Source organism: Nipponia nippon, unplaced genomic scaffold (assembly GCF_047370975.1).
Source record: "Nipponia nippon isolate SJK-2023a ecotype South Korea unplaced genomic scaffold, ASM4737097v1 scaffold_4, whole genome shotgun sequence".
NCBI lineage: Eukaryota > Metazoa > Chordata > Aves > Pelecaniformes > Threskiornithidae > Nipponia > Nipponia nippon.
This window is the reverse complement of record NW_028262358.1, coordinates 96,439,007-96,459,476: the sequence shown is the minus strand read 5'-3', so window position 1 is coordinate 96,459,476 and position 20,470 is coordinate 96,439,007. Positions and strand designations below refer to the sequence as shown.

Here is a 20,470-nt window from a genome sequence, read left to right as displayed (position 1 = left end):
AATGGGAGGAGTGGCTGATACATCAGAGGGTTGTGCTGCCATCCAGAGGGACCTCAAGAGCTGGAGAAAGGGGCTGACATGAACCTCATGAAGTTCAACAAGCGAAAGTGCCAAATCCTGCACCTGGGGAGGAATAACCCCAAGCACCAGTATATGCTGGAGGCTGACCAGCTGGAAAGCAGCTTTGCAGAGAAGAGCCCGGGGGTCCTGGTGGACACTAAATTGAACAAGCACCAGCAATATCCTTTTTGCCACAAAGGCTAATGTTGTCCTGGGTTACGTTCAGAGGAGTGTTGCCAGCAGGTTAAGGAAGTGATCCTTCCCCTCTACTCAGCAGTGGTGCTGAGGCCACACCTGGAATACTGTGTCCAGTTCTGAGGTCCCCAGTATAAGAGAGACATGGAACTACTGGGGAAGTCCAGTGAAGGGCCACTAAGATGACTAAGGGACTGGAACACCTCTCCTATGAGGAAAGACTGAGAAAGCTGAGCCTAGAGAAGAGAAGGCTCGAGGGGGGATCTCATCAATGTGTATAAATACCTGAAGGGAAGATGCAAAGAAGACAGAGCTGTCTCTGTGCCCAGTGACAGGATCAGAGGCAATGGGCACAAACTGCAGCACAGGAGGTTCTATCTGAACATCAGGAAACATTTTTTCACTGTGAGGGTAACAGCAATGGCACAAGTTGCCCAGATAAGTCGTGGAGTCTCCATCCTTGGAGATATTAAGCCAACTGGACATGGTCCTGTGAAACTGGCTCTAGGTGTCCCTGCTTGAGCAGGGATTTTGGACCTAATGACTTCCAGAGGTCACTTTCAACCTAAACCATTCCGTGATTTATTTTACAATTAGTCAAGTTGTTTATTTCACAAGCTAGGTTTTTGGTTCTACAGGACATTCACAGTAGCACAACTACAGAAATCTTTCAAACCCTACTTAGAAAACAAAATATTGTATTTCTTCTCACACTGTATTTTGCTAGACTACAAAAAAAAAGTTCATATAGTCTTGTCTTCACTCCTTTGTGCTTTACTTGCCCAACTTCATTTTTCTTGCATGAGGACAAGCAGAACTTTACAGAATATGTGTCAACTGAGTTTCTTACTTCATTACTGTACTTTGTGAAGGTGTGAATACTTCCATATGTCAGTGAAAATACCTTGAGTAAAATGTCACAAGATTGCAATTGCCTTTTTCATGATGGTACTGTACTGGTAGCTCTGTGTGGGTTTCTTTGAGATCAGTCAAAATACATAGGTTTTCCCCTCCATCTATTGATGAGCTTATGGTTTCAACAGATTTTTTTTTTTTTTAACTCTTTAAAAGTATAACATTTAATGCTTTTATTACTCCAGTCTTCCAGGTCACCCAAATCTTCCTGTAAAACTTTTCTAATTCTTGTTATTGACAGAGCATCCTATCCAGAATATTTAGCAAATTTAATTACCACAGCTTTACCTTCAATACTCGAATCATTAAGGGGTTGTGGTTAAGTCACTGCTGATCATTTCTCATGCATATTTGCACACCTCACTTCTCTAAGAACCAGTCTTTGGAGGATTACATTTCCAAATGTAATCACCTTTCTACGTGGTTGTCTGATACAGATTTGCAAACCACAATGCTTTTGAACATTTATAGATGAATATGTTATTTGATTGCTATAGTTTTTTCATGAAACATTTGTAATATTAAGCAAGGTGGAGATTATACATTTTCCTATGCAGTAAAATCACTGTGGATATAAAATAGTTCATCATAGTAACACTCATTTTTATGAACTGGTAAGCAGTCAGGTACTATGATTTCTATGGTTGTGCATAATTTTTTTGCTATTGTAGGTATTATCAAAAACCTTCCCGTCTCAGGAAATTTGATTTTGGTTAATCAGTCACTTTCTGTTGATATGTCCTGCACATTATACTAGGATATATCAAAGCGACACATACTATGCAAGTCATTTATGCATACAGAATTCCACTGTGGTTACACTTATTCAGTAAATAAGCAGGGTTTTATGTATGGCACCTGAGCTGTATTCTTGTCTCCTGTAGTGTCCTGATGAGTGACTTTGGAGCTTCAGCCAATTTCCTAGAATTCAGTTGTCATGTTATTTCAGTCATAAAGTCTTTGGAGAAGAGATAATTTTGCTTGCACAATCCTTAGTACAACAATGACTGGAATTTCAGCTAGAATTAATGTAAGGTTCTGAACTGAAAAAAAAAGAAAAAAAGGGGGAAAAAAAGAAACGATATCTTCTATTTTTTCAATTTCATGGCATTCTGTCTTACTGTCTTTCTTTATTCCTCCTCTGTAAGGATTTCATAAGCCATTATTATCACACCACTGTGAAACAGTAACATCTGCCTTTTATTTTTGCTCATAAACCATGAATTTGATTTTAAAATATTTTTAATTTAAAAATGTGTTACTTGTTTAATGTTGAGAATTTTAAACAGTCTGCTGTTCAGAGTGGCAGTACCTTTATTGACTGTATCACTTTTATTATTTCCTACAGTATTTGTCCTCTTTCTAGAATTACTATTATTTTTAATATTTGCTTTGTCAGAGTTTTTGAGACTTCAGTGTGCTGTCTGTACTTGTTTTCATATCACCTTGTGTTTTTTTTCTCTCAGTAAGTGTAATTTATAACTCTGTAAGTGAGATGGCAGCACAGGCAGAACTAAAAAGAAATATTACATCTCTATGTTTTCATCAGTATTAACCCAATATATTGCAATGTATGCTTTGTCTTCACCAATCCAACTGTGATTGCTAAATATGAATAATGACAGTCAAACCATGAGCAATCTCTGTTGTATTATCTACCTATCTGTCTATTCATCCATCATCCCAGTATCCAATCACTTCCATAAAAATGAATAGTGATATATTTTGTGGACTTAATGGAGCCTTTGGCGTGTCTCCCATTTCAGGCCCAGCACTGTGCTGGGGTAGAGCTCTTTTGTTCTTGGTATTTGTTGTGGTTTATGGTTAACAAAGAATGTCACATTTGAGCTACTTCTCATTTATCAGCCTCGTTGGCTACCTTAGACTCCCACACATAACTGGTATTCCTCACACTTACTTTTGGCTTTTTGCAAAGCATGGCTCTGTTTTTATTTCAACCATTTCCATTCCTCTTATTTTTCATTTTTTTATCTCTTCTTTTGTTTTCAGGATTTTTTTTTTCTTTAAATACTGATTACTAAATTTAAAATGTCTCTCTCTGATTCCTCATTTCTCTTCAGTCTCCTAGCTCATACCACCTTCTGAGCCTATCTTCCATGAAGGGTCACAATCATTCAACTCAGTTGTATAGAAACAAATCTCCTTTTCCTGTTTTTTCTTTTTCTACCATTCTTCCACTATGATCTCTTTTGTGGTGTCACCTTCTCTTCTTAAGTTATACAAAAAGTTATTATTAAGTCTTGGCTCTAAATCCTTCCAGTTCTTCACTGATTATACTTATAATACGAAACTGAGCATTGTTCTTGATAACGTCGCTGTACAGGGCTATTAAGAAAAGAAAATGCATGCTCTCTTCTGGTCCTATGGAAGGAAGTGGAAATGCTCTTGCTGCTTTCTACTGCTTGTCATACTTCATGTATATTTTATTAAATAAAGATTATTACAGTGGTGTGCTTTGCAGCCGTAAGAGAAGCAGCCTGTAGCTTTCCCTTAAAAAAATATTTTACAGAACTGGCTACTTCATAAATGAATACTATTGGTGATATTCCTTTTCATAGTGCATCTAGCAGATGTTGAAACAATGAACTAAAATTAACAATTAACTAGAATTAATGTCCAAACATTTTCTCATTCCCTGTTTCCCCATTTGTTTATACTGTTTGACTCATCCCCTTTTTCTTTGCTAATGAAATAAAAACCACAGAATCTCTCCATCACATTTTATGCATTTAACTGAGACAACCAAGTTAGTAGCTTGCTTTCTGTAGATATCTTTATTGTCAGTGGAGAGACAGACAATTCTAGGGCAGACCAAGTAAGATCAAAATGCATGTGTCCACTGACTGCATATTACGATTGCACTATAATCTGAAAAGAACCACATTCAAAACTGTAACAAAAATTGCAGTAGTTAGATATTAATAATAATTAGTTGAGAAAGTGATACATATACAGTGATATGCTTTTAAACACCAGAGTTGGGCACTGTCAGCTATTGCAGACTAGACAGGTATGTAAAAGTGAATAATCACAAGACTGTAGCAGGGGTCCCTGAGAGTTCAAAGCAGAGGCTTTGAAAGTACAGAAACATATCAAAGACTGCAGTGCAATGCACATGAATGGCCAATTACTGACATAAAATTGTGTAACAAGCTAATGAAGCTGCCCATAACTCACAGCATGGCTGGGAGTGCCTTTATAGCGTACACAAGACTACATGAAGAAGAACTGATTCTGCAGAAACCATGCTTCAGAATTGGGTGTGCAGAACTGATTACTCTGGTATCCTACAATGTATTGCTACATATCTAAGTATTGTTTTATTGTCATTAAAGGAAATTTTATTTAGTATTTGGTCTGAAGCTTTTCTGACTGTGTTTGGTCTGGTTACCTATATTTAATGACTGTCTGTTTAAACTAGATGTAACATTTGAGTTAAGTAGAGACATAATTATGCAGCTAATTCTACCTTCTTCAAAAGAAGTACAAGCATCTGGGGATTTTTTAATCCGTCATTGTCTTTTCTCAGTTTACCAAAAATATTAATACACCTATACTCAGTGCCCTTGAGTATTGCTGTCTTCAGGGTGCAACAGATAGAGATTTTACAACTCCTTGGGTTATTAGAAGGAAACTATATTATATTCCTTTCTGTTTATGTTTTGTGTCTTCATTCCTGACAGAACAAGGAAACATATAGGGTGTTTTTTGCTTGATTGGTTTTGGTTTTTAATTTGAAATAAAGTTTAAGTAAGTAGGTTCTATTACACTGTAGCAAATACACACTTTTGCAAAAACATGTAATTGTCTTCAGGTCCCTGCCTAGCATATGAGCTCATTTCACTGAAATAATAGATTTAAATGTAATGCCTAACTTTAGAAAGGAAAGAAAACAAAAGAGAAAACAAAGAATTATGGATGAGTCAGTTTACTATCAGGCCCCAGAAAAAGTCTGGAACAAAGCACCTAGAAAATAGCAAAGAGATTAATATATTTGGGGTAGTCTAGACTAGGGAAGATAAGACTGAATAGAGCTATAAGCATTTTCAAGTACATCAAAGACTGTTGCAACTAGGGAAGACGGTTCTGTTTGCTATGCTGAAGTCGCAGCACTAAACATAAGTTTGCAAAAAAGATTTAAATCAGTTGTTAAGAAAACTTTTAATGACACGGCTAGAACAGAATGGCTTGGGAGATTATGAAGTCTCTTATCTTTGGAGATCTTTAAGAACATGTGAGAAAAATATTGGTATGAATGATTGTGGTGGTTTAACCTTGCCTAAGAGCAAATGCCCTCCCTGTTGCTTGCTCACTGCCCCTCCTCAACAGGACAGGGCCAGAAAATAGGAAGAACAACAGGAATGAGAAAGCCTGTGGTTTGAGATAAGGACAGGCAGGTTTCTTATCAACTACTGCTGTGGGCAAACCAGACTCATCTTGGGGAAAATCAATTTAATTTATTGGTAATTAAAACAGATTTAGGTGGTGAGAAACAAAGATAAACATTAAAACTACACCTTTCTTCCCCACTTTCCCAGGCCCAATTTCACTCCACTCCAGACTCCTATACTCCCTGCAGGGAAATACTTGCTCCACCATGGTCTCTCCATGGGCTGCAGGGGAATCTCTGCTAGAGCACCTGGATCACCTCCTCCCTGCCATCTTCTCTGACCTTGGTATTCATAGGGCTGTTTCTCACACATTTTTTTGCTTCACTCCTCTATGCCTGTGCAGCATTTTGCCCTTTCTTAAATACATTTTCCCTGAGGTGCCACCATTTTGGCTACAGGGCTCAGCCGTGCCCTGCGGTGGGTCGGTTGGAGCCGGCTGGAACCAGCTGTGTCTGGCACGGGGCAGCCCCGGCCTCTCCTCACAGAGGCCACCCTGCAGCCCCCCAACAGCTTGCAACAGACACCCCCTATGATGATAAATATAGCTAATCCCCCTGAAGGAAGGGGACGGGTTCTAGATTGCTTTTTGGTATCTTGCCCTCTTCTGTTTTTCTATGATAATTTTACATCTTTTTAAATCAAGTAACAGCCCCTTTTGCAAGTATAAAAGCTCTTTGTAAAGATGATGTTTTCTTTTCTCCTAGTTATATGAGATTATATTTGTCTATATTAAAAACTGTATTTGCATCACCTGCAGCACTATTGTTCACACTCCTGGTTTTAAAAGGTTTACAAATGTTGATTTCATGTTTCCTATCATACATGGAAACATACTGATCAGGTTAGGAACAATAATAACAGAAGTTAATGATTTACGCCTACGTCTGAAATGTCAATCAGTTTTGTTTGTACCTTTTACATGCTGCTATGTATTTTAGCACTTTACAGATGCTCTTGTTTTCCAAAGTCTAAATTTAGTACATAAACATAATGTAAGGTTTCTTCAGGAAGATTTGTTTTCCAGAAGACCATTTTGTTAAGCGTTAATCATATAGTCATCAAGAGTATTGAGATATTAACCATATTTTTCCACTTCTTGCTTTTGAGACCTCATGCTAATATTTTATATAGTAAGGCCTTTATCAACATGTACTTCTTTTAAATCACATGAATAAAACTATTTACAATCAGTTGTTGAAAAATATCATTTAAATATGTAGTTTAGTCCAAAGCACATCATCAATGTCAAATGAAATAGCTCGTTCAGTATAGGTGATTTATTTTCTAAGTTGAAAAAGAAAAAGATACCTGCACTATCAGGATGCAAAAGAAGACAAAAGAAAAATGGTATGAGATTTTTAGATGATTTAAAGCACAAAACGGTAAATGTGTCTGACCTTATTAGGTATACTAAATCTATTTTATCCCTTTTGTAAAAAAAGACATTTTTCACAAGTGAAATATAAAGATGGGAAATTAACTAATCAGATGTATAATGCTATGAAGTCATAATTAATGAAACTAAGATACTGGAATCATCACCAGTTGTTACATGTGATGAGATTCTTCAGCCACTTGTCTGACTGGGACTGTGGGTTTTTTAGGAACACAACTTGTTCTCAGGAGCACTGAGGATTGCAAAAGGTACCTCATTGTGCAAATCTTGAGATGTTACAGCATGACAAAGTGAACAACAAAATGTTCTGATGAACAGGTGGGTACCATTATCTTGCAGTCAGTTTTGATGCCATAGTGAGGCCTCTGAGAAATTGCCTAATCTTTTCTTTCCACCCTCCCTCTCTTCCTTTCTTCCTTGTCTCCCTCTCTCTTTCCTTTTCCTTCCTCCTTCACTTTCCTTCCTTCCTCTTCCTTCCCCCCTCCTTTCTCTCTCCCCTTCCCTTCATTCCTTCCTCTCCTACTTTTCCTTCAGCTGATAACATTCAAGACATATGTACTGAATTTTACGTCACAGATCTATAAAACAAGACAATTGGTTTCTTACATGACATGTGCATACATGCTGGCACCTTCTATAACATCTGCATCATGTAGCATTCGTAGTAGGTCACTCATCCTGTGACTGTATTAAACCATGTCCATTCTCAAGGCATATGCTTTGACTGCTTTAAAACTATGGTCACTATTTGTCCATTTGGGAACTGTTTAGAGCTTAGACTGCTGTTGTTCTTATTGACCATAAGGTAGTGCGCCCTCGTAATATCTCCTGCTGATAACAGGTGGACTTGGCTTCTCTAGTCATGATTACGCCTTCCTGAAATATCAAAAGGCTGTTGAGCTGTAATGGCTTTTGTATTGCAAGGGTCGCAATCTGTATCATTTCATCAAGATATATGCATCAGTGCCATTTAAGTGCTAGGACCTGTAGGACAGTGAATATGTCATTAATGGGCCCATCTATTCTTTTGGAATTGTTTTAATCTGTATCAATTCTAAATTAATTTTCAGGAAAAGATAAAAACCTTGTTAAATGTTTTTGGTATCAGTATTGCCTTATGCTGCTTCCTAAATCATGAACATTTTCAGCCTGTTATTCCATCAAATACAGACGAGAGTCTGTGTCTTGCTTTTTAGTCCTGACGCCTGCCTACATTTCTCAAATGTTATATCCTACTTGGTTCATCCTCCAATGCAAATTTTCCTGGCTGTGTAAGACTGAAGTATCATGACTCTTGGATACGACTTGCATCTGTGTTCTCTCATGGATTTTGTAGACTGTAGGCACACTCTGACTGTAACTTAGAGCTTCTATTATTATACCCACTGTCACAATATTATGTTTGTAATACTTAAATAAAAACTACTGTAGACCCTGGACTCTACAATACTGGGTTCATTTTTCTCTCTATTCAGAGCAATTATATGAAGTATTTGAGGAAAATGCAGACAGAAATTCTACTTCCATCTTACACAATCCAACTCCATGCTGATCTCCAAGCTTCTTTGAACAGAAATTTGTATTCTTAACATGTCTCCTTAACAATTGTTTCTACTATAATTGTTTTAAACAGAAAGTGAACTACAATTGCATTCAGATTAAAATGAGCAGACAGATTTATAAAGAGAACATTGTTATGAACAGCTACGTTAAGTATCTGAAGAAAACAATGGGACTGAGAAAGTGAAAGGAAAAAAAAAAAACCCTTACTATGCCTTTGTATTCTTACTATGCTTGAATATTAGTACAGAAATCCTGGAACACTGAGTCTATAACAATCTCTAAATTACTGTGAAACAAAATTTAACAGTATACTTTATGTGGTTTAAAACTCAAAACCCTGTGGAAGTGTTTATTTTTCTCCAGAATTTTCATTTTTGCTACTGAATTTGTCTTTACTTCATCCAGAGGCAACAGTAAGACAGATCTTTCTACAGGGTGTTTGAACACGCTAAGTATTTGGTTAAATGACTAAGGTTAACATTAGATAAACTAGAACTTCTGTCTTATAAAAATTTTCACAAGACTTAGGATCTGGCCCTATCAAATAAAAGGCTAACCAAAAATAGATTCTGTGGTAATCAATGTCCTATACTCATTCAATCATGATGTTTGGGGTTTTTTTGCTTTTTTGTTGTGTTGTTTTTTAATGCATTTATAATGCAGGCCTACAGCTGTGAAGTCACAGACTTTACCTTGTATTAATTTATAGGACATGGAAAGCAGGTAAAGACTGACTATAAAAGACACTAATTATCTTTATACACAAATGTCTAAAAGAAAAGGAACATCAACTTGACATAAATAAACCTAAATTATATTCCTAGTAAAATTAAGCTTGTTGTAAAACATATTTTAACTGAATCTCAGTGAAAAAATGTTTTCGTAGTTCCTTTTATTATCTATACATAAAAATGTCATGTTTAACTTTTTCTAGAACTGTTATTTTTTTGCAGGCAACTAGAAAAGCTGCCTGCACCTAGAGATATAATTTATTTTTCTTTCTTGTAACTTATGAACATTTAGATGTGCCTAAATCTTCCAAGGCCTTGTTAAAATATCAGTATTATATATATATATAAGATAATTACTACAGTAGTATTTAACATATTTGTAAAATGAAGCATTTGGATCATTCCTATGAGTCTTGTTTTTTGGTAAGGCTGATTTCATAAGAAATCTCAGTTTTAAACTTCATTCAGTTGCAATGTATCATTTCAAAACGAGTTAGTATTATAAACTATTTACTGAAACTCATAGCAAAAATCACTGTAGGTCACACAGTAATGCATGCAATTATTCTTCTTTTTATATCGCAAAGTTATTAATTCGCTGTCTTTTTTTCTTTTTAGCAGAATTCTGACTCTCCCAACTGTAACATCAAACACAAAATTTTAAGACTGGGATGTAAAGGAAGTGTGAAAGCAATAGCCTATGGCCCTGATCCAGCAAAATACTTAGGAAGGCATGTAATTGAGTCTAGTCATACACTTGCATGTACATATGCACTTAGAGCACTTGTACGAAGCTCTTTTCTTTTCTTGAAGTGTACGTGAGCTTCAGTCAATAACACAAATAACACATAGTTACTGAGAGTTGCAGTCTGTGTCTGTACTAATTAACTAAAGAAAGCTAGGGGTCAGTTTTTGGGCATGGAGAAGTGGAACAATACCTTCATTTAAAACTCTGAAATATCAACCATTTTAAAAATTATCACAGATTGTGCTTTAATTGTCGATTCTATTTATTCCTAATCCTGGAATAATAATAAGAAAGGAAAAAAAAAAGAAAGTCAGAAAAACACACAGCCACAGGGAGCCAAGAAAATCCTGACCACAATAAAATGGAATTTTGTTTGATTTCAGAGAGATCCAAGATTTTTCCAGAATCTTTTCTTTTTCTTTCTTCCTTCTAGATCAAGCCTGAAAAAAAATAACTGTGGCTTGCTTTCTCATCTAAGCAGTAAAGACACCCTACAGCAAAATGACTTGGGTTTTCGTCATCCTTGCTGTTCAAAGGACAGATGTGTAAATTGTCTTTTCTCTTGCTTTCTGTATCTTTTCATTTGTAAGAGGAAGAGCAGGAATACAATCGTGCTTGGTATGTATTCATCATGGTAAGGATAAATATCATCTTTGAAGTCTACTTAAAAAAGCTAGAAGGTAATCAAGCAGGGGCATGCCATCTAAAGACTAGGATGACATAAAATTACAGCAAAGACCTCTTCCTTCTCTGGATAAAATCGTTGCAGAAAACTATATGTAGGTGAGGGAGACTTCAGATAAAACAAACAGAAGGAGATAATTACTTCTTCATTGCATATCTTTACTTGCTTCTCCAGACCTTCATTTTGGATGACATTCCAGTTGTTAATGGACTTTTCTTGATACCTTTTACTATCTCAAATTATATTAAAAACTGAGAGGATGCAGATAGAAATGTTGAAAGAAATATAAAGTATCACTTGTCTGGAATCAGGCAATAATTTTTCAAGAAAAAAACTAGTCAAAAGATTCTCCAAAGGGAAATTAAAGATTCCTACTGTGATGTACACATGAAATTAGATTTTTTTTAATTAGTAAGAAATCTATGGATTTACTAAAGAATTTTATTTTACAAAAATATTTCCTAAATTCTAGTGAAGTTTTTCTGTGTAAATCAAAATCTATGTGTGTTTTGAAGTATTTCCACATACATATATCATATGAAAGGAAAATTTATTAAATTGATAAGTCAGATCTCAGCTTTTCTCCTCAATTGTTATGTCAACTAGAGATAAATAGCATTTGGATTTACATTCTTTCTAGGAGATAAATGAATAACATTAGAATTATGAATTCTGATGATTATTTGCAGAATTAATTTCATAATCACTGGGGAGTAAAAAAAGGTGAGACTTGGAGATATCACTGTTCATTCCCTTCACCAGATCATTATTGAAGATGCTGAATAAAATCAGACATGGTGTTAGTATTTGGGTAATGCATGAGTGACTTATCTCTATCCTGAAATAATGAACATTAACTCCTACCCTTTGTGTCCTGTTCTTTAACTGGATTTAAATCCTTTCCTCCAGTTCCACATAACTTTGTTGTTGTTGTTGTTTGAGGTTTGTTTGTTTGTTTGTTTGTTTTAAGTGTTTGAGTGGAATACCATTAAAGGCTTTTTTTAAAAAAAATTCAGATGTATTATGTCCACTGGATTTCATTTTTCTATATGTTTAATGATGACCTCGCAGAATTTCAGCAGACAAGTGAGGCAGCATTACCTTTTACAGCAGCCATGCTGCTGACTGTAATAACATCCATGTTTGTTCTGTGCTCAGTGGTCTAATTTTTTTCACAGAACTATTGAAACTGGTATTTTTGTTACAACACCAACACTTTAAGGCTCTGATGTTAAACTAGTTTGTTTGAATTATTTCCAAACCTTTACCCAATGGCCAGCCCTAAACCAATTACTCCCCATAACAAGCCAAAGGTTTTTTTTTCTTTTTTTTCCCCAGCTCTACTTTCCTTCACTACTCAGTAACAACTCAAACTCTTCTGTGTTTTCTTTCTAATCTATATTACTGACCCCTTCCATATGAGTACCTCTGTCTCCTACCAGTCTTCAATGTTTTCCTCCATATCTTGTAAGTCAGCACTGAACATGGATTTTTGTCTTCTTCCTGATCTGTTACTCCATACTTAACTTCCTACTAGTCTTCACTTACTGGAAACTTACTTTTGGATATGTGGCATGACACAGATCTGCTCTTCCCCTAGTTTTGCAGGCCTGTAATGATCTGTTTCCCAGTGAATCCTGCTGCCAACAGTACTAGCTGTAAGCTATTCATGATCCCCAGTCATCTCAGGCCTGGCAGAGAGGGAGGAAGTGGCTGGATTCACAGATAAACCCAGCCCTTCTGCTCCACACCTGTACTCTGGAACTGATGTGTCCATGGTTCTGATCTCTCATGAGGGTAGGCTAATATAAGAAAACTTGTATTTGAGGGCAAATTATATCTATCATCTCATCTGTCATTATTGCCATTTTAAATTTATCTCCCTTGAGGCAGAGGAGATTAGAGAAATTCGGTAAAAAAATATCTTTTGTAATCCTGCACATAAAGGTTTTGAGGGATTTTTCTGTATAATGTGATTTACATCTGGGAAACTCAAAATGAAAATTTAAACCTATAATCCTAAACATGCTTTTAGCCAAAGATGTATTTTAGGTTAGTATAGAGAATTTTGCTTGACTTTGCATAGAGCATACACATTCTTATAAAGTGAACCTGTTAATGCATCATTATAATAAATTCTTAGAATTAAAATATTTTTGAAGATTATATTTCCTTTTCCAAGATTTTAATCTTTAAAAAGTGAACTATTAAATATTCATACTTCTATAAAATTATAAATTTGACTACGAACTATTTCAGCCACAGTTGCAGTAATGTCAGAATATTGCAATGCTAATAATTTAAAGGTTGGACCAGATGATCCTTGAGGTCCCTTCCAACCTGGTGTTCTATGATTAATACCAGTTAGTGGAGCTTGGAGAGTGATTCAACTAACTCTAAACATTGGGCACTTGGCTGAATAAATGTCTTAGCTCCATTTTGTGTTGACTAGATGTCCCTTGAATGCAATAGGAACTTGGACACTTGGCTCTTATGTGTAAGCACTTATATTTAAGAATTTTAATTGCCATGGGCATTCATACACTAGAGTTTCTGTCACTTTAGTATCTTTTACAGATTATTTCTAATTCCATGTTCAGTGCTATCAATATTTCTTAGCCTATAACATCTATAAACATAAAACATTTTTTCTCACTACCTTTTGCAAGGCCATGTGCAGGCATTATTCTGTTTTCCTTGAAGAACTGTAAAAAAACAAATTCAAAAAATAATAGAAATTACAGTAATAGAAAGTAATTTAAGAATTACTAGTGAACATCTCTAGTGAAGGACAGGTATGCAAAGAGTGAAGAGACTTTCTGTCTGTAAGGAGATGGTAAAGATTTAGTTTGATTTGCAGCCTGATAATACCTTGTTATATTCTATGATCTCATTTCTGCACAGAATGGTAATGTAGTAAGGAAACAAAGGAGCTCATGGGTTAGAATGAAAAATTGTATTACTTAATATAGTGGAAGTTCTGTACCCTTACAACAAACTCATTCATTTAAAGTGTACAGTGCGATTGCTTTAGTGATTTAATTTAGGTAAGATTTAGTGAGAATTATATTGCTTCTCCAACTACTAAAAAAACCACAATCACTTATTAAAAAATAGATAGATTTAATTTAATAGAAGTAATCAAAAAAAGTCATTCAGTTAGAAATTCATTGTGGAGTATGATATTAATAATCTTGCCTGGAAAAAAAACCTTCCCTCAAGAAGAATATGTAGGAAAATTATTCATTTGCGAGGGTGAAAAAAGAAAAGATACCAGGAATTTACTTTATCCTGAACCAAACTGTCACATCAGTTATTATAAATAACATGAGTGGTCATATACCTGCCTTCATAAAAAGTATCTTCGACAGGCTGATGTGTTCTATGGACACTAACATATAGCCTGAGTATGGTTAGATCTCACATTTTAATGAATTTTGAAACAGTAATAAAAATAAATTTACCATTTTTTTGCTTTAAAATAAAGCAGCTATTAAATAAGTTCTACTGTTTATTTTGTATGGAGCATTTTATTTTTAGAAATCTAGAAAATAAAGTTTCAAATCATGATGTCGGGGTAAAAATCTTTTTACAAGCCCAGATAATTAAATACAAAATGAAAGTGATAAATAAACTTTTTTTCATCCAAATGTTTAAGATCACACTGCTGCCAATATTGACAATGTGCTTTTGCAAAACTGAAAAGACAAGGAAAAAAACCATTTCCTGAATTGAGTCATCTTTTAGTATTCTGCCCTGCATTTCATCAGCCAAACTGTTCACTTCATCGCAGCTCAAGCATACATCCCCAAAGCATCTTATAAGCAATATAGTTAAAATCTGCACAGCACCCACGAAAGTTAGCACATTGCCATGCATTTCCAAGTTATTTTAGAGCTGTCGGTCTTACTTGTCTTATGATAGGGCAATTTCCACTTTTTACTGTAAAACTAAGTATTGTGATTCATCTCATGGTCAGTAATCTTCCCCATTATTTTTAATAGTTTGTTACAATTCATTTTGTTAAAGACTTACTAGTTGACGTCTTGGATTAGAGTGTCAGTGAAATGTACAATTTACTCTCCAAGGTCTTGATTTACATTTAACCTTGGGAAAGGTCAGTGGAATTTGCCTTGACATAACGTTAATAATAAGGAAACTTGAGTGCAAGTTAGCTAACTTCTTTAAAAGGATCAGTGAGCTGCTCATCATTTGAAACTACTCTGTTTAGTAATTAACAGTAAACTACAAGAAGCGTACACGTCTGGTGTTGTCCCAGAGTAATTATACTTGTTTATTGTAAAGCGCTATCAGAGATATATTCAATCATTATATTGCTTGAGTATACTTAAAGTTGAGTTGATATACTCAATGAATATGAAAATTATTTATAAATCAATGATGTTTTTCTATTAATAAAGGCAAAAAAATGTGTGATGCAAGAATATTATCAAAAGTCATAGAAAGTTCTGAAAAATACATGACTGAAGTGTATAATGAAATCATACAAGGAGAGTACATTTAAGAAAACTTAAATCTACTAGGTCAGACAAACTAATTCATGTCATTTGGGGTAGTTCTGACAAGTATTTGTCATGTATATACCTTTACTACTAGCTAAGATAGATTGATCTGTACCATGTTTGTACGAGTAAATTATAGCTATTTGTACTAGAGTTATCTAGCAGTGAAGTGACAATTGCCTAAACTGCTTTAGCCTCAAAAAGACATATGAAAAGTCGTCACATATCATCACCTAACTTAAGGGCATTTACCTTAACTCTCAAACTAGAATATTCCTTCATTGCTGCAGTAGTCTCTTCAGGGCCTTGGTTCCCTGAATCACTCTCTGGAAACACAAGCCCCTAGAAAACATAGGTTTTCTATGGTAATTATGTACCCTAATCAAACATGATGTGAATAAAATGTTGTAAACTCGCTGACTCTGAATTTAAAACAATTACTAAAGAAGCACGTATAGTATCTGGATCAGAGAACAGGGACATGGGCTTTGAATTTTTGTTTTCACATCTGGGTCCTATATGACTGACAGATATTATGTCATAGAATAGGTATGTAGTCTGGAGAAGAGTTGAATCTCTTAATCATCAGATCAGTTTCACCTGTCATTAAGTTGCTTCACTTAGATACACAGAAAGTGAGGACAAGTACTGCCTGTGGACCATGGTGAAAGCACAGTGGAACAAAGTATCTACTGAATGGTAGTTTATGACAGAGGTTAAATGTAACAAAGGGTGCTGAGGAAGACTAAAACTCTAACTTTGAAATTTCTACTTTAAATAGTTTTAAAAGTATGTTAAAAATAAGCTATAGAAAAGGCAAAGAAAAAAAATCAGCTGGAATTCTCGTACAGGAAGTATTTTATAATAAAAACCAAAGATTTTTGTGATACTTGCATCATGGGAGAGATGCAAACTCTTATTCCAGACATGCTGTCACAGATTTTACAGTACTTTGGAAACAAGCATGAAATATACATGAAGAGATGCAATTTAAAAAAATCTTCATAACTTCACTAAAACCCCAAACACAACATGCATTTTCTTCCTTAACACTACAAGAACTATGGCCATTTCAGTGTCACTCATAAAAATCGCTAAAAAGCTTGACTAGATTTTCTTCATTCTAGTGACATTGAGCAGTGATCAGGGAATATTTCACAAGATGTTTATATGACTGAGGATCATAATCCCCATAATCTACAGCTTTCTCTGAGGAAACTGTCATCCTTGACAAACTGTTTTATTAAACCATAGTCAGTCAGTTAAAAACAAAACAAAACACCCAACAAAACAAATCACAAATGAGACTAAAATAGCCTGGAAAAACATCATCTCTAATTACCCTCTTCTCTTCCCCATTCCCAAGTTCCTGTTACTATCATCCCTGCCCCCTAGAGAAACACTAAAAAACAAATTCTGTAGCAGGAGTACCTCTTCAGGTGTGCTGACCTGACAGTGCAAGGGCTCAGGACTCGTCTGGTTTCTTTTAATCCCTGTGCTTGGGTCCAGTGATTGCTGCGTCCCTTCCTCTAGCTTCAGTTTTGGGAATGGCCCTGCTGGGGAGGGGGTGACACCATCCCCACCTCAGTCACTGCCTGACAAACCATAGCCCTTTGTGGGGGGCAGCTGGGGACCACTGCTGGGCTGCAGCTGGCAGCCTGGGAGAAGGAAGCAGATAATGATATGAAAACATTTAGAGATAGGCTGAGATGCACCCTTGACTGATAGGGGAGAAACTTCCAGCATGAATGTCACACCCCTCCTGACAAAGACCTCAGGATTCTGATGACTTGCTTCAAGTCTTGCCCCTTATTCTTGAGGGAGATTAATATATTGCTCTTGGGACCAAGAGGAGCACTGGAAAACTGAGCATAATACCAAAGTAAAAAAATAGATAGTAGAAAGGCATTTTTGTATAATATTTTAAAGGTATTATTAATAAGGCTTTGGGTATTAATTTGGGCTATCAGTGTTAGTATTAGACAAATCGAACTATTAGGCTATTAAAACACTTATTGTACAAACAATAAATTCTTCCCTCCATATATATACATAGTGAAGTCCTTTTACAATTATGACCTTTTTCAAAGTACTCTGGCTGTAATTCACTGATGAAGCAAACAGACCATTTTAAACTAAAGCACCTGGATGATGGAAGCTCTAGCAAAGTGGCTCCAAGCAAAACCACCTCATTTTTACAGTATCTCCTGTCCCACAAGTGAGGAGGAAACCCATTATGGCCTGTAAAGAGGCTAATTGGACTTTTGGGGAAGGCAGGGAATGTAGGTCTCCCTTACAGGAATATGTGAAAAAAACCAACAATCTCAAGAGCTCTATGCAGAGTTGGTTTTTAATCACTTGTCTTACCTCCCATCTTTGCACCTAAGGAATAAAAAGCCCCCCAGATTCAACAAAATGTATTCAAATGGAAAACAACTGCTCTTAATCCACCAAACACTGTCTAGGGTAAGCACGCTAAGCGTTATCATTACCGAGGTAGTTAAGGTATTGCTATTTCCTGTAGGTTGTGAATGAGTCAACAGTAATTTTTTGTGCATCTTCAGAACAGGACCACAAGACCCATCAGAATTTCTGAGACAACCTCTTAGGGGATGTATAAAAGGCACCACCTCTGGTGGACTCTGGGGCCTGAGGAGCCTCCTTCCTAGCTGCTGGAGCCCAGCCCAGTGTACCCAGAGACCTGGGAGTCCCTCTGTCCTAGGCCAATGGATGCAGCTGTTGCTTTCCTGTTTGCAGGCTCAACCAGTAAGCAAAGAGGACTGTGTATGCCAGAGACACACACATACAGAGGACGCTAACACAGCCAGCTACATAGATTGCCCATAGACAGGGCGCTGCCTTTAAAAACCGCCACATATAACACTACCAGAACTCACATAAAACATATGTAGAAACAGCCAAATCCCAGTCCTTCTCTCTGACTGATCAGGATTCAAGCTCACTAGGGAAAACACACAGCCCCTTACTCTCTAGTTCAAAAGGACAGACACAGTTGTGGACCCCTTGAATAGTAGCATGGGACCTCAGCTCATCTAATATTGATGCCCAGATCCCAGGCCTCCTGCTCACCAGATAGTCCAGCTTGAAGTCTGCTAATGAATGACACATGCACATACATGCATGCACGCATACACATGTATGCACACACACACACACCAGGTTAGGGGAAAATATAAACATTCTGGTCTTCCCAGTGGCTCGTGCCCAGGCACACAGGCCTTATCACTCTTGGTCCCTTCTGCACTTGCTGATGCTGGGACTCTCACCTGCTCCAGTTGGCACCAGACATGGGAGCCACTATCACCCAAGGTCTGATGCCAGTTGCTGGCACTAAATTCACTCACTGCAGACACGCACTCCTACGATCTGTGGTCTCCCTTCAGCTGCTGATGCTGACCATCATTCACTCCAGCTGCTGACATGACAGACATTAGGACCAGTATCACCAGTGGTCTAACTCCAACTGCAGGCCCCAAATTCAGTCACTTTCATCTCTCCAATTTCTGGCATCTAGACCTTACAGCACTCACAGATAGGGAGAAACTGACATTACATGGAAAGAGAGTTAAGAAAGGATTTGATAAGAAAAGATAGACTTGGTGCAGGGCTCAGAGAAGTGTACTGACAAGTGATTGCTCATACACTACCAGCCTATTTTATATGTCCTTCCTCTCTATACCCACCCTGTCCTTGTTTTATCCAGATCCCCTTTCTCTGAACATTCCTTAATAAGTTTAAGGGTGCAAATTCTGGTACGAATTGGAATATTCAATCATAAGAATAATGGCATACCTAATGTTAGATGTTTGTTATTAAGTTATGTTAAAAATGTTCTTTCAGGAAAGAGTGAAAGCAGTTTTAAGAGCTCAGTGAATGAACTAAACAATAAAAAATAAAAATACATAACTGACATGAACATATACATTACTAGTCCAATGGGGCCATTCTGTCATTGTGAACACAACAACTTGGACAAAGCAGCCTTTGCTTATTTTGAATAAATGCTTGAAAATAATAATCACAATTATAAATATAAAATAATTTTATTATAATTTATTTACATCTCATCAATTTACAGTGACTAGAATATTTCATACTTTCATTCAGATCATGTGAACTAGTTGCTGCCAGTGTCTTACCTCATTTTAGAAAAAAGGTACGTCAAAGTTTATCAAATCTTAAACATCATTTGCACAATCTTGGTATTGTTTGTGTTTTCTGTGCATAAATTCAATGTCAAAACAGAGGAATGTTTTGAATTTGCTGCCAACTTCACACACGTAGAATAGCATTTGGGACACAAGAATCATAACTAGACAGCTCATCTTCTCTGAGAACACAATACAGACACAATGGAATAACAACAGAAAAATGTCTGTTTCCACATGGGTTGGGGTTTTTTAGGTAACTGTTCTTGAAATTGTCTTAGTACTAGCAAACACTTTTACACAGGATCACAGGAAGAAACATAGACTTAAAACAACCACATTTGGTCAGAAAATAATTGAAAAAATATACTGTATGTTAGTCAATCAGTCCTGTTGCAAGGTATGCTGATGTACTCCATACTTTTCTGTTACAGCAGGACCTTATAGGCAACTCACATCAGAGCAGAAAAAAAAGAGGTAAATTCTGGAAGTCTGCCTTCTCCTCCTCTGGTACTTATTATGCTTAGAAACAAGAAAGGATTCACAATTTTCTTTTAGCCAACTGGAGAATAAAAAGGAAGCTAATTCACACTCATAGTCTCCTTGTCTCCTTCGCAATCCTTACCAGCTACCTGGAGAGTAGATTGCAATGATTGCTGCCATCCAGCAGAGCTGAGTGTATTGAACTGTTTCCATGTCATTATGGGTTTGGGTTTATTGTATCTGGAAGGCTGTTCCTCCTCTCTGCTCCCCTCTTCTCCCTCATTAGGTCAAAATTGCAAGGATACAAAAGATTTTTGTGGGGAAAATTTCGTAAGCAATGTGCCAGCGCAATTTGGGTGAAAGGGACAAACATAAGTGTTCTTAAAAAAAACAGAACATGCATGGAGGAAAAGCTAGTTCTAGAAAACTTTACTGATGGACTTTCCTCCTTTGAAAAAAAAAAAGGTTTTTTTAGTTTTCTCAGAATGACACTGACCATGATGCCCTCTACAGTGAAGGAAAGGGAGGAAAAGAAGAGTAATATAAAACAGATTTACTAGGAATTTAGAATTAGGCATGTCTATCCCAGT

General features: G+C 36.3%; 1 protein-coding gene across 1 annotated transcript in view; it reads right to left on the bottom strand.

Annotated features, from left to right (window-relative positions):
• The window catches only part of EYS (EGF-like photoreceptor maintenance factor), a 923,675-nt gene that overhangs the window by 880,037 nt on the left and 23,168 nt on the right, over positions 1 to 20,470 (bottom strand). The gene's annotated exons all lie outside the window — the stretch shown is intronic.